A 10,747-nucleotide genomic window follows, 5' to 3' on the forward strand; every position below is an offset into this window, starting at 1 on the left:
GTTTGAGAAAATTGACGAATTTAGAACCTTTTATCCACAAAACAATATTTTGGCCTTTCTTTGGCCAAAGCAAGTTGGTTATTGGCTTGCTCGTATGAGCATGTGATCCTTAAAGTTCAAGAATGGTGTGAGTTCTGCCAATCTCCCGTCACAGCTCCACCTGGAGGCTGGCAGAAACACCAAGAAAATGGCAGAGATTGAATACAAGGCAAATGATGGGCAGCGGATGAGGATTCCCTTGTTAAGGAAATCTTGCTCCTCTTGTCAGGAGCTGGGGTTTCTGTATTAGCTGGTATGTCAAATGAGTGGAGGAATAAAATGATGTTTGTGGGCCCTATTGATGGAAATAAAGGGAGGAGGCAATGGCCTACTGGTATTATGACTAGACTATTAATCCAGAAACTCAGCTAATGTTCTGGGGGCTCGGATTCGAATCCCACCACGGAAGGTGGTGGAATTCGAATTCAATAAAAATATTTGGTATTAAGAATCTACTGATGATCATGAAACCATTATCGATTGCTGGAAAAACCCATCTGGTTCCCTGATGTCCTTTAGAGAAGGAAATCTGCTGTCCATACCAGGTCTGGCCTACATGTGACTCCAGAGCCACAGCAATGACACTCAACTGCCCTCGGGCAACTAGGGATGGGCAATAAATGCTGGCCTGCCAGCGATGCCCATGTCCCATGAATGAAGAAAAACCAAATCATAGAATCTTACAGTGCAGGAGGAGGCCATTCGGCCCATTGAGTGTGCTCGGACCACAATCCCACTCAGGCCATATCCCCATAACCCCATGCATTTACCCTAGCTAGTCCCCCTGACACTAAGGGGCAATTTAGCATGGCCAATCCACCTAACTTGCACATCTTTGGACTGTGGGAGGAAACCAGAGCACCCGGAGGAAACCCACACAGACACGAGGGTGAACGTGCAGACTCCACACAGACAGTGACCCAAGCCGGGAATTGAACCTGGATCCCTGGCACTGTGAGGCCACAGTGCTAACCACTGTGCCACCGTGCTGCCCTAATTTGAGGAATTATAGGAGGATGCTTGTATACAGCAAAATATTGGCCAAGATCTGGGACAAATGGCCTGCTTCTTTGCAGTAAATACTGTATCATCAATTAGGAGAATGTTTAATGGTTGAGGCAAAGTGCTGGCAATTCTACCATCACCAAACCTAACCAAGAGAAAATAATGAGGGTAATTATCACAATTACAATCATGATTGGTTTATATCTCAAACCTATGCTGTACAACCTTCTGGGGTTATCAGATATATAAGAATAATCCTTATTTAAACAAAATACATTGATCTTTAACTTGCTCTTGAAGTTTTAAGTTGTTACAAGTTAAGATTAAAAGAAAATGTACATTAATAGAACGGATGCTGTTACTGAGGTACCTTTAACTTTTTCAGAATAACGTGATGCTCTAATTATGAAAGGATCAAGTTACATACTTCTGTCAAGAACTGGTGACCTATTCTAACATATTTCTTCAAATAAAATTTTAATATATTAATTCCATTCTTAGAAACATATACAATCCTTGACAAGATGGATGTGGAGACAATTTTTCTTTTGTGGGGAAATCTAGAAACATTTAATGTTTATTTATTAGTGTCACAAGTAGGCTTATATTAACATTGCAATGAAGTTACTGTGAAAATCCCCCAGTCGCCGCAAACTGGCACCTGTTCGGTTACACTGAGGGAGAATTTAGCATGGTCAGACTGTGGGAGGAAACCGGAGCACCCGGAGGAAATCCATGCAGACACAGGGAGAACATGCAGACTCCGCAAAGACAGTGACCCAAGCCAGGAATCGAACCTGGGTCCCTGGCACTGTGAGGCAGCAGAGCAGTGCTACCAGTGTGCCACTGTGCTGCCCAACAAGGGGAGGGGGGGGGGGAGGGGGGGGGGTCACTGTTTAAAAATAAGGGGTCACCCATTTATAACAGAGATAACAAATTTTTCTCTCAAAGGGTCATGAGTCTCTGGAACTCCCTTCCTCAAAAGGTGGTGGGAGCAGAGTCTTTGAAGATTTCTAAGGCGGAGTTAGATGGATTCTTGATAAGCAAGGGGGGGGGGGGTGAAAGGTTATCCGGGGTAGGCAGGAATGTGGGGTTGAGATTACAATCAGATCAACCATGGTTTTTTGAATGGCAGAACAGGCTCTAGGAGCCATGTGGCCTACTCCTGCACCTAATTCATATGTTCATATATAACTCCAGTGTCCTTTCTCCGAAACACTCGGGGCTGATTGCGTTTGGATCTCAGATCATTCTGATTTTCAGATATGAATATAAACTTACATTGCAATAGCCTTAGCCTAAGCTCGCTATAGTCCAAAGTAAATAAAATGGCTGGAAATGTAAGATGTATCAGTAATAAGCACCTGTAATTAGTTTCTTTTTGTCATTTTCAGCAGAAAAATTACAAGGTAAATAATGCAGACAAATAACCAGGCTTCCCACTCTAAAGGTCGATGAGGTTCAAAAAAAGCTTGTATTTCCAATGCGTTTGGTTTTCGGGTTTGCAGGTGAAGGACGTTCGACCTGTGTACATTTTCTCCTGGGACCTTTCACCTCCCTTCCCTTCCTTGCAACAAAAAGCATGTGCAAAATATTTATTATTAGTGTCACAAGTAGGCTTACATTAACACTGCAATGAAGTTACTGTGAAAATCCCCTAGTCACCACGCTCTGGCGCCTGTTCAGGTACACCGAGGGAGAATTTAACATGGCCACTACACCTAACCAGCACATCTTTCTGAGGAAACCGGAGCACCCGGAGGAAACCCACGCAGACAAGGAGAGAACGTGCAGACTCCGCATAGACAGTGACCCAAGCCAGGAATCGAACCCGGGTCCCTGGCGCTGTGAGGCAGCAGTGCTAACCACTGTGCCACCATGTCACTCATAGATGCTCTCCAAGCTCTCCTGTAACAATTGCAATTCCATTCGCTATCCCCACTGATTTTCTTTCCTCTGCTACGAGTTAATTGGGAGAAAGATTTCCTGAAACAGTGCCAAAACACTATAATGTCCTCCAGATATGGCAAGAGAGGTTTAAGAGATGATTATGTGGGTTGTCTAATTATCCTTAACAGCAGGTGAACTTGGTTGGCATTTCCCATTTTTATAATGTTGCCAATGTGAATTACATGTGTTCGCATGACCATGTTTGCTATCCAGTCAGATTCTCCACTGAGATGTCGAACGTTGAGTGATCTATTTTTAGCTTGTTCCTTTTCATGGTACCCCTGTTATTTGCGGCCAAGATTTTGAAGGTTCAATAGGTGTCTGCAAATATTTTCTCTCAGAAATTGGTGCCCCACTTAAAGAATATATTCTTCTGCTTAAAATAGCCTGACCCATTCTGCAGTGAATCGCTGAAGATTTGAAAATAAAATGTTTTAATTTTATAAAAATAATCTGTGCTTTATTCCTGTTTTTTTTTATTCTTCACCTTGCATTTCACCACGGGTGCTTCGGTATTTGAATATATTTCACTGCAAAGGTTTATATAGAGACTGAGCCAGTGGAAACATTATTCAAATTGTACAGCGATTGTCAGTCTCAAAGAACAAAGAACAAAGAAAATTACAGCACAGGAACAGGCCCTTCGGCCTTCCAAGCCTGCACTGACCATGCTCTGCCCGACTTAACTGAAACCCCCTACCCTTCCGGGGACCATATCCCTCTATTCCCATCCTATTCATGTACTTGTCAAGACGCCCTTTAAAAGTCACTACTGTATCCGCTTCCACTACCTCCCCCGGCAACGAGTTCCAGGCACCCACTGCTCTCTGTGTAAAACATCTGCCTCGTACATCTCCTTTAAACCTTGCCCCTCGTACCTTAAACCTATGCCCCCTAGTAATTGACTCTTCCACCCTGGGAAAAAGCTTCTGACTATCCACTCTGTCCATGCCTCTCATTATCTTGTAGACTTCTATCAGGTCTCCTCTCAACCTCTAGTGAGAACAAACCAAGTTTCTCCAACCTCTCCTCATAGCTAATGCCCTCCATACCAGTAAATCTTTTCCTGGTAAATCTTTTCTGTACCCTCTCCAAAGCCTCCACATCCTACTGGTAGTGTGGCGACCAGAATTGAACACTCTATTCCAAGTGCTGCCTAACTAAGGTTCTATAAAGCTGCAACATGACTTGCCAATTTTTAAACTCAATACCCCAGCCAATGAAGGCAAGCATGCCATATGCCTTCTTGACTACCTTCTCCACCTGCGTTGCTACTTTCAGTGACCTGTGTACCTTTGCCTATCAACATTCTTAAGGGTTCTGCCATTTACTGTATATTTCCTATCTGTATTAGACCTTCCAAAATGCATTACCTCACATTTGTTCGGATTAAACTCCATCTGCCATCTCTCCGCCCAAGTCTCCAACTGATCTATATCCTGCTGTATCCTCTGATGGTCCTCATCGCTATCCGCAAATCCACCAACCTTTGTGTCATCACCAAACTTACTAATCAATCCAGTTACATTTTCCTCCAAATCATTTGTGATTATCCTGCACACTTACAAGGATATTCGGTGAAGGTTTTGAAATACTTTCTCTGCCTTCCAATACATGATTCCTCGCAGGCACTGCTATTTTAATTACACACGAATGTATTAAACAAATGCCAATCATTCTGACATGAAACAAAGGGTTGGTATGTCATAGAGTCATAGAGATATACAGCACGGAAACAGGCCCTTCGGCCCAACTCGTCCAAGCCGACCAGGTTTTCTAAACTGAACTAGTCCCATTTGTCCTTGAACTATAAGGAACAGAAAGACTCCCCTTCGTCTGACTGGTTTATTTTGAGTTAGTTGATCAGGACAGTGATAGTAGAAGCACTAAAACCAGCCACACTGCCCTTTACAAAGAGAGAATAAAGGTATTAACATTAGGGGAGGCATTGGTGTAGTGGTATTGTCACTGGACTAATAATCCAGAGACCCAGAGTAATTCTCTGGGGACCCGGGTTCGAATCCCGCCATGGCAGCTGGTGAAATTTGAATTCAATAAAAAATATCTGAAATTCAGGATCGACTGATGGCTATTAAACCATTGTCAATTGTTGGAAAAACCCATCTGGTTCACAAATGTCCTTTAGGGAAGGAAATCTGCCGTCCTTACCTGGTCTGGCCAACATGTGACTCCAGAGCCACAGCAATGTGGTTAGCACTCAAATACCCTCAGGGATGGGGAAAATAATCTGGCCCAGCCAGAGACGCCCCCTGAATTAAAAAAAAATCCGATTTCTGATTTGAGTGAGGCAGGAGGGTCACTGATGATTTTGAAATCTTTCTCTCGAGGGGAGAAAATTGAAGATTGAATCTTATGTAAATGATATATTCATTACGCATTGAACTTTTCAACATTATCATCAGATTGGTGGAAAAAAGGGACATGCTGTGAAAGCTTTTCATCTTGCACTCATCAGGACTGATTCGCAAGAATATTAAATCTCAAAGGGAACAACAATTTGTAGTGCATGAGAAGAAGGTGCTGATTGGTTGGCAAGTGGACTCCGATTGGTAGAGGCATTACCATGAAGAATGCAGCAGGGAATAGTAAACTGCCAAGTTTTTGTTTAAATTCAAACCAGACAGGTTGACTCTAATTGGTCACGGCACTGTCATGGGAATGACCTATCGAATGGCCGTCCCCCAAATCTTTTGTTTAGTTGAAAAGGACACAATACATGGACAAGTTTTTTTCTGGTGTAAAGGACAGCATCCTGTATGTGAATATAACTATACAGGCCATTCAGTCCATTCTGTCTTTGCCAGCCTTGTTGAAAGATATCCAATTACAACACCCAATCCCCACCCAACAGTCTTGCTCATTCCTCACATACCTAGAAATAACTCCTTTCTGCATATTTTTCAAATTCCCCTTTGAAAGTCACTATTAAATCTGCTTGTGCCAGCCTTTTAGTCAGTGATTTTTGATAGTGACAACAAATGCTTTCCTCATGGCCTCTCTGCTTCCAAACTCGGACAATCCAACCAAAGTAATTTCCACAGGACCATCGCCGCCAGCCTCATATCCCAGAAGGACTTGTCAAACATAGCAATCAATCTGTTAGAGTCCATTCTACTTAACTTTTTGGAGTTATATAAAATCATAGACTCATCAATAATATATGTAAATAAGAAAGATAACATACTTGTGTAATAGCCTGGCCCCTTTAAGGGGGCGATTGTTTGTGGGTCATGTGATCCTGCTGGGACCTATTGGAACGGAGCGCACAAACCTTGGCCTAGTGGGTGTTAGGGTACGGGCCTGGGTAGGCTGGAGGTCAATGGGACCAGACTTTTATCTGAGTTGAGCTTGTGTGTATATATTGTTATAGTTATTGCTGTTGTTTAATAAATCACCATTGTGATTTAAAGCTTCTTTATTGTGTTAGCTCACTTTACAATAATCTGAAATGGTCAGATTTTTTGATAAGCCTCCTTTGAAACATAAAGAAGATCAAGGGCTGAAGATTAGAAATGGGATTGTTCATGTACAGGACAGAACTATCATTTCTTTTGTTTGTCCTGATGCGGGTGTCACTGGCTAGGCCAGCATTTTTTGCCCACCTCTAATTGCCCTTGTGAAGCTGGTGGTGAGCTGCCATCTTGAAACGTTGTAGTCCATGTACACCCACAGCGCACAGATACATAGAATCATAAAAGAATCATAAAATCCCTATAGTGCAGAAGGAGGCCATTTGGCCCATCGAGCCTGCACTGACAATGATCCCACCCAGACCCTATCCCCGCAACCTCACGTATTTACCCTGCTAATCCCCCTGACACTAAGGGGCAATTGAGCATGGCCAATCAACACAACCTGCACATCTTTGGAGTGACCAACACTTCTGTATTTCAAAAGGATCATTTTGTAAATCTCCCAGCAGTGAAATTTGAGAGTCATCCTGGTGAGTTCCAGTTAGATCGGTAACCCGTGTCTAAAGCTAAACCCTGGATTAAATCCTCACTGAATTAAGAATTTGTTGGTCTCATTTACTTTCCTAACAGCTCCATGGACTTTCCCGCTCTCTTTGCAAAATGCCTTCTGGTTAAACCTGGAAGTGGGTGGAACCCCAAACCGTGCTGGCATTTGCTTTTTTAGCAGTTGAAATCTGCCTTGTGTAGCATAGTAACAGAGGAATGTGACCCACCCTGTTTGTAGACATATTAAAACTCTCTGGCTAGAGACACATTGGCCAGAATTTTACCGACACGCCCGCCCCAGAATTGGGGCAAGCGAGGCTCGCAGAATGGCATTTTCCGTTGGCCTCGGGCAGGATCTTACAAGTCTCAGGCGGGCGAGGCGGTAAAATTCCAGCAAATAATTGTCTGTCCCTGAGTTTATGAAGCTTCCATATCATTCACATTTTGAAACTATTGAAGTACCAAGTAAACTCGTCCAGGTTAGCAACTCTCTCATCCAGAATGAAATCTTCCCCCAAATGTCAAAAGATTAATCAAGGAACCTGGTGGCTGTAGCCCCAAAGCTGGGAACGTCTTATTTCCAGGATCACCAACTCTCATTCCAATGACCTTTGTGAACTTTATTGGCTGAGCAAGGCCCAAGTGGAGCAATCTCCTGATCAGTTGAGCCCAATGGGTGACAAGGCTGACTGAGAATCACTCCTTCACTCTCAGTGTGGGTGACAGGTGGGACTGAGGCCTTCTGACAGAAATACCCATGAGTCCATTGGTTCTTCTGATGGCCAAATCAACAATATGGAGCTGCCGGCTACAAAAGCAGGGGGTACACACTCCTTCTGATCTCTAACCCATTCCAGATCTGCCATAGATGATCAGGACAGATTCTCTGCTGGCTTAGGTGAAGATGGACAGGCTCCCGATGGTGACCTGTTGGGAGCTCCTTGCCTTCCGGCTCCTAATCTGGAGTACCCAGCAGGCTGAAACAAGGTCTCTATGGCCCGGTATGAAATGGGTTCTGTCCCTGAATGGGCTTTGAGCTTGGATGACCTCAGCTACAAATTGAGACAGTGAGGGGAATTTTCCTGTCCTGCCCGCCACGGGTATCGGAGCGGGCATGGGACGTGGACTGTGTAAAGGCCCATTGACCTCAGGTGGGATTTTTCCGGTTTTGGGGCGAGCATAGCCAGAAAATCCCACCCAGTATCTCCCTCAGCTGCCAATCCGGGAATGTCTCAGGATTCTGTTGACGTTTCTTGTAGCCTGCAGCGCTCCCTCCATTTTCTATTAAAGGGTATCTGCTAGAACTGCTGTTGTAGTTCCAGATGGAACTCCAACATGTGAATCAAGATCTACTGAACGATAGACACTGTCCTGAGACTGAGGGAACCACCATAGAGGGTGGCAGGTTGGTGCAGTGGTTTGCACTGCTGCCTCACAGCGCCAGAAACACAGGTTCAATTCCAATTCCTTGGGTCATTGTCTGTGCAGAGTTTGCACGTTTTCCCAGTGTCTGCGTGGGTTTCCTCCGGATGCTCCGGTTTCCCCCCGCAATGATGGTTAGGTGGATTGGCCGTGCTAAATAGCCCCTTAGTATCCCAAGATGTGTAGGTTAGGGGGATTAGCGGGGTAAATGTATGGAATTACTTGGATAGGGCGGAGGAGAGGGCTTGGGTAAAGTGTTCTGTCAGAGAGTCAACCCAGACTCGATGGGCCAAATGGCCTCTTCTGTACTATAGGAATTCTATGGCTACTGCTGTGATGATGCTTTCTGACAGGTGGTTCTTGTTCTGTGCCAAGGTGTGCTCCCTCAACTCATCCACAAGGCATTAGGCTGCTGATCAGAAAAGCTGATGGAGTGATGGAGAATACAGGTATACCAACCTCAACCCAAAGTGGGAGCAGGGTTGGTTTTTGATGCCAATGTGGGGACATGTGAGGTGTTTAGTTGAAACGGGTGGGGGAATGTTACAATTAACATGAATAGAGCATGTTGAAGATGGTCAGGATGAATATCTCAGTGACTTTAGTGTCTTGGACACCACCCACAGCCCCCGTGAGGCCCTGAACTCTGAACAACTAGTTCCACAACATCAAAGATTTATCCACCTTTCCCTGAAAAGATGCCTTTGCCTCAAGCATTCCCTGTAAAAACATTGAGAAAGGTTTGTGAGTAGTTGACTGTCAATTATCAAATGAATGAAAGGATGTGAGGCTGGAATTGAGAAATAGAAGGGACTCAGGGGGATGGCATGAGGAGAAATCCAGTAGCAAGGCTCCTTCCTTTTTGATATCTCTTCTGTCATTGATTATTTTTTTTGGTCGGGATTTGCTCCCTATTGGATCCACTTGCCTTTGTTTTAATTTACAGAGCGGATCCCTGGGTAGTTTAATAGATAAAACCCTCCATTCCTTCTCACTCACCCTGACACCAGCTGTACCTGTGACAGAAGACAAGACACAGTTAGACACAGAAAATACTGGATTGCAATAAATACAAGAAGTATTTTGTTGCTCCTTTCATAGTGAAACCATTTAACCACGTAAATACTGACTACCGATTCTGGCCGCCAGTATGACTGTAGGGATACGGGGGTAGGGCCTGGGTAGGGCCTGGGTGGGATTGTGGTCGGAGCAGACTCGATGGGCCAAATGGCCTCTTTCTGTACTGTAGGGTTTCTATGATAAACTAGACAATGCACGGTGAGCACTCAAATCTTTTATGCTTTTATTACCTGCTAGTAGCAAGGAGAATTTCACTGTGATGTTCCAACAGAGTTCTGCAAACAGTGTCAGTTACAGCATTTTTTAGCCAATGAGAGAAAACATGCCACTTAAAACAGTTTGGTGTGTACTTTCAAACAATGAAATTTCTAATCCTTCATTTGCATTCACAGTCCACCAGCCATAGCATAGCTTTTTGCCCTTTCTTATCCAATAAAAAACTGTCTCCTTCATTAGCGTAATGTGTTAACATATCTTTATTTTTGGTATTTGTCATGGTAACTTGTCTTTGCTTCATCCTGTGGCCAAGGCCGGGAATGCAGTGTTTATGAAACTGACATAAGGTTAGATTAGTCTCTTTCCTGAATGGGCAACCGCTGACCTCAAATGAGGCCTTGTTTGACTTGCTGACACTTGTTGTTGTAACTTGATTTCCACAGTGTGGAGAATTTCTTCAACCCCCCATCTTCCATTCTCCAGCTAATCTTTGCCGCTCGCCACTGGCAAGCCATTGAAATTTCCATTCCCGTCGGCAGGACTGGAAGATTCCGCTGGCAAGAAGGGCTGGAAAATCCCAGCCTTCGAGTCTTAACCCTGAGCTCTCAGTGCAGATGGTTAGTTTGAGAAGCTGATTGTTCACTCGTTCCCTCCCTTTCTTCTGCCCTGATTTAGTCACCCATTGTATCCTACAGTTGCTCAGCACCTGTCAGAGTTTGTAAGAGCTCTCAACAGCACCCGTAAACAAACTGTTCACAGCAGCCACTTTCGGGCGAGCAATATTTCCATTGTTCTCGCTTCCTTCTTTATAATCAGATCTTGTGCACTTCTGCATTCATTCCTACAATGATAGGCCAGAGACTTACCAGTCAATGCAGTACAATGCAATGGTGTTGCAGCTTCCTGCATCAAATCTGCCCAGTTTGCAGGCGTATTGCACAGTCTGATCTCACAGTGATAGACATTGTGAGGGTGAGACTTGCACTGTCATTTTGCAGTTGGCTCCCTCAACAAGCCCTTGGACTTTGGTACATTTGATTTGATTTGATTTATTA

The sequence above is a fragment of the Mustelus asterias genome, chromosome 23, assembly GCF_964213995.1.
Source record: "Mustelus asterias chromosome 23, sMusAst1.hap1.1, whole genome shotgun sequence".
Taxonomy (NCBI): Eukaryota; Metazoa; Chordata; class Chondrichthyes; order Carcharhiniformes; family Triakidae; genus Mustelus; species Mustelus asterias.